A 4,794-nucleotide genomic window follows, 5' to 3' on the forward strand; every position below is an offset into this window, starting at 1 on the left:
AGAACATGATGCATTTAAAAGGTATGCATATGTTCAATTAAAATTAATTGTTGACAACACAAAAATAAAATTTATTCATACGTCAAACTGTACTTTAACATAAGTTTTGATAGTTAACTTCTCTGCATACCTTGCTAATATTATAAGATATGATTGCATTTAGGGATAAGTGCAGGAATGTATGTAATAAAACATGGCATTTTGATTAGTGTCAAGTATATTTTTAATATTAAGCTTACAATAGTATTTACAGCAATATTATACTGAATCATGTAAAATAAAATCAGTAATTTGGAAGTGGCAATATTTTTTCCTTAAACAAAGTGACGAATCTTCATCTACACTGAAATGCGTTATCAACTTCCGTAGAGTTTTGCTATTCTGCATAAACGCAGAAAGTTCTGCAATGCCAGAAGGAAGGAAGAATGGGTATCCCCACCCTTCTGCCATTAGTTAATTAACTACCTAAAAGCCTTGTTAATTATTGGATAACAGTATCTAGCTCTGCTGAAGATATTTCCATTTGTAAAAACTTCAGGTTTGTATGTTAGGAAAAATACAAATTACTTAAATTTGTCATTTTTTATTTTTTACTAGATTATAACTAAACCTAGAATGCTACTTATATATCTACATTGCAGGATTATTGTACTTTCTTTTTTAAGTGGTGTATACGTATGCAAACCATTTTAAATAAAGCCTTAGACTAGATCTGCAATATATTGTTATTTGGGAATGTATATGTGAATGTAGCAAATTTTAAAATGACAATTTTAGTGCATACTAATGTGGAAGAAACCAGAAATATTAGATTTTTTCACACATGTTTTGCACTGCATTAGTCTAACATTTGCATTGAGTCTGCAGGTGCTTAGTGTACAGTTTCATTGGTAGGTACTGTATTGTCTGTAGAAAACTTCTATGTACTAATGGAGATCTTATTTCTTTGCCACAGATAACCTGTTTTGTTATGGATGATCTCTGATGATAATCTGCAAAGGATCGTGTTTTTTTTAGTATCAAGTTAATTTTCCTCAACATACTCTAGGTAAATAATATAAAAGTGAAGTAATTGCAGTAAGAGAGAATGTCCCTAAATTATACGTAGTATATGATATAAGCTTTGTTGAATCTTTAATCACTTAATGAAACAAACACATTGTTCAAAACCCAGTCTGTGAGTTATTCATGATGCACTGACTGATATTTTTGCCAGTTTTCTGCTTGTTACTTTAACAATGTTTTAAATGTCAACGTGCCTCAAAGTACAAATAATCTGATCAAACAACGAGTGAAGTATAATATTGCTTTTGACATTTTGGATGAGGCCTGCAAAGGCTTAAATAATTGATAGAGTTAAATAGGGCCAGGTTCTGCTGAAACCTAGTCTTCTGCATCTGAAATCTTACATAAACCTTTTTCCTTAGGCATCATTTTATATTGCAAGACAATCCCTGAACACCTGAATTACCCCAGTTTACTGACCAGCCCAAACTACATCCTCACAAACTTACCCATCAATTAACTGACAGTGTTACAAACTCTGTCGGTAAACTGTCTACTGAGCTACCTGTGAACCATTGGCAACACTGCTGTACTACATACCCTTCAATTGCTTTCAGTTCGCTTTACGGTATAGACATATCCTGTTGCTAGCGAACTTGATTTTGGTCTCATTAGCACGACCCTTACAGCTTTGCAGCGGATGAGTTTGGTTGACAACTTTGGATTTATTTTTGATTAACCCATTGGATTGACTCTTGGATTTGACGATGAAAAAACTGCAAAAGGAATATTAGCCAGCCAGTTCCCCTAAGCCTTCTCCTGCGACCATGCCTTCGGAACAACCTGCCGCCGGAGATGTCGGAGCTACTTGTTCCTGCAACTCACACAAGAGAAGGATGAGTACCTTCAAAAATGACAGACATTCTCTTTGTATAAGCTGCAGAAAGGCGCAATGTAATCTTAGTCAGAAGTGTGACAAATGTAGGGATTGGTCAACCAATCAGATGGAGGATTATCTCAAACATAGAAAGTCCTTACCTTCAAGAAGCAAGCATAAGGTAGAGACCGGGGAGATAGGAAAGGACCTAGCGTCTAAGTTATTTAGGAGGCTGTAAGAAAAAAACTTTCAGCAAGTAAGACGAGTTTGTTTGCAAACTTTATGAATAAACTGAGTGAGAACAAAGATAGTAGTAGTTTAGGGGATACTGATCGTCCTTTTTCAGCTCCCTTGCCTGTTCCAGAATCAGCCCCAGAGGCTAATGGGGGTAATGGAGATCCGTAAGCCTCAAAGGTACGATCTGCTGGCCTCCCCGACACGGAGCAGGCAGTGTTAGTAGCGGATTCCCTCTCTTCCCCCCATGGTGTAAGTTCTGAAGTAAGACTCAGACGTGTAGAGATAGTAAATTAGGTGTGCAGGAATATATGTTTGCAAGGGCAGGCTCCCTTTTAGGTGACACTTTTGCTCCATCACCGAATGTTTCGGTTCCGATGTTATCCGCTATTCTGTGTTCATCTGATGCAGAAGGTATACAGCTTGCGGCTGCTATGACAGTTTCTGCGAATCATAATTTGTCGTTGGGTGCACCTTTGAGTTTGGGTATGTCCAGTTTATCTTCCACTTATTCAACCAAGTGTGGCTTCTTCACATTTTCATTCTCCTCTGACTTCTCTCTCAACTTTTCCTGAGGTTCTGGCTGTTCAATCATCTAAAGCAGGTGGGGCTGGTTCAAGTGTGGTTTTGGGTCTTCCTGGGGTAAGTACTCCCTCTACAGTTTTAGCCAAGAACAGGTGGTCCAGGTATTGCGGCTGTGCCGCTTGGAGGTGCGAATCACGTGCACCAATTGGTGTTGGGTGCGTTGCGTCACAGTTGGTGTATGAGAGGTTCGGCTCAGCCAAGTGTCTCTCAGGTACCGGTTGCGCAGTCATATCTCAGAGGCGGAAGGGTTGTGCACCCAGGCGTTTGCAGCTCTGGTGCTGTGGTCACAGATGCACTCGGTTTAGGTTGTGCACACCCATTCGTGGCGAGTGCGTTGGCGACAGGTGTTTCCTCTTTGCAATTTGGCGATGATAGTTTTGCACAACCTTTGGAGGTTGACTCCAGTGTAGGTATGGATACGTTAGATAGGGTATCAAGGTATTGGGTTCCCCTTCTTTGGGGTTAAGTTCTCCTGGTGGTCACTGTCTCTTTTCATGCTTCGGCCCGGCCGGACGATCCGGATGTAGAAGGTTGTGTAGAGGAAGACGAACAAGTTCAGGAATTTGCCTTTCCTCAGGCTACTTGAAATGAATACAAGCAGATGATAGAATTCATTCATTTATTATATCTGCTGTCGAAAGCTCCTGAGGATCCGGTACAGCCTAATTAGGCAATGTTTGAAACATCGTATTCTACAAAACCTGCGGTTCCTCAAACATCTATTAAGTTAGTTTACGTTCGGTCACGTCAAGCAGGCTTTGAGGGAGGCGGACACCAGGTTGGCTGTGCTCATTGGTTCAGGTAAGTGGGATTCAACCTTGCTTCCTATTCGGAAGGGGTTGTACAAATTGGCAGGTAACCCTTCGACCGGTAACCCTTCGACTCTGAACAAATCGATGGAGGCACTTCTGTCTAGAGTTCCTTGATCATCTAGGCTAGTAAGGGTTTCTTTGTGAGAGTCTAATTTCTTGGAAGATATGTTCTGCCATCAGTCAGAAGCATTATCACATTCACTCAGAGTTGGCTGATTTAAATCATGATGATTTTAATCAGTGATTTATATCAAGATTTAAATAAAATGATTTAAAAAAAAGTATTGATTTAAATCAATATTTACTTCTGTCCCAACATGGAATTTAAAGGAAAAATGGGAAAACAAACATAATCACACCTACTTCATATATTTCTGAAGTATAGAACACTAAAAACTTCCTTTTACAATAGAGAAAAAATTTCCACAGTACATTAAATCAAAGGGCTTTACTTGTGAAGAACTGTACCTGTTTCTGAGGAGTAGAATACTAAAGCACTTCCTTTTACAATGCACTGTAACAAAAAAAATTTAAATTCCACATGCTATTAAAGAAATGAAATCAAAGAGGTTTACTTATAATGAACTGTACTTATTTCCTGAAGTAATGAATTTAAAAAATAAAAGTATTATAGCCTGTATTTAAAACAAAAGTACATTGAATTTACAATTGAAAAGAAGCATTCTTTGAAAGATAATGATACACTTCTTTGAAACGTAGTTCATAAATATTCTTTGAAATTGAAATTCAAAATCTTTAAAAAATAAGTTTGGTTCTTTTAGGTATCCTGATCATTAATATCATCAAATACATCCATTTTGTGTATTCATGATTTTAAATAAAAACACCAGTTTTGCTGCCTTTTCTGTCTCCAGCTGGTTCCTTAGTTTTAAATGTACAATAGCATAGCTTGAAAAAATTCTTTCAACCCCTGATGAAGAAGCCACTGCAGACAGTAGTTGTTGTACTGCTGAAATTACATCACTATTCAATACACTTGAATGTGACTTCCACCATTCAACAGCTGAAATACACTTGGTCACAGATTCACTAAACTTACATGAATGGAAAGGAGACGATTTGACTTGAAATTTCATGATGACTGGGACAAGTGAGGGAAACTTTTCATTGGCATAATCCATTGCATTATTCAATTCTTCTGTTTGCAAGAAGATGAGCTTGTGTTAAGACTTGTTCAAACCTCTTTTTCGCAGCAGTTACTGCATTTCTTGTCATTGCATAAAGTTGTGATTAATTCTTTCCAAATGTTCACTGCTTCAG

At 37.8% G+C, this 4,794-nt stretch overlaps 1 protein-coding gene across 1 annotated transcript in view; it reads left to right on the forward strand.

Annotated features, from left to right (window-relative positions):
* Positions 1-952: 952 nt before the first annotated feature.
* The window catches only part of LOC135204735 (zinc finger protein 260-like), a 120,195-nt gene continuing 116,353 nt past the window's right edge, over positions 953-4,794 (forward strand). Inside the window, exon 1 of the mRNA XM_064234893.1 lies at positions 953-1,048. The gene's annotated coding sequence lies outside the window, so the exon portion shown is untranslated. The remainder of the gene's footprint in view (positions 1,049-4,794) is intronic.

The sequence above is a fragment of the Macrobrachium nipponense genome, chromosome 47 (genome assembly GCF_015104395.2).
Source record: "Macrobrachium nipponense isolate FS-2020 chromosome 47, ASM1510439v2, whole genome shotgun sequence".
Lineage (NCBI taxonomy): Eukaryota > Metazoa > Arthropoda > Malacostraca > Decapoda > Palaemonidae > Macrobrachium > Macrobrachium nipponense.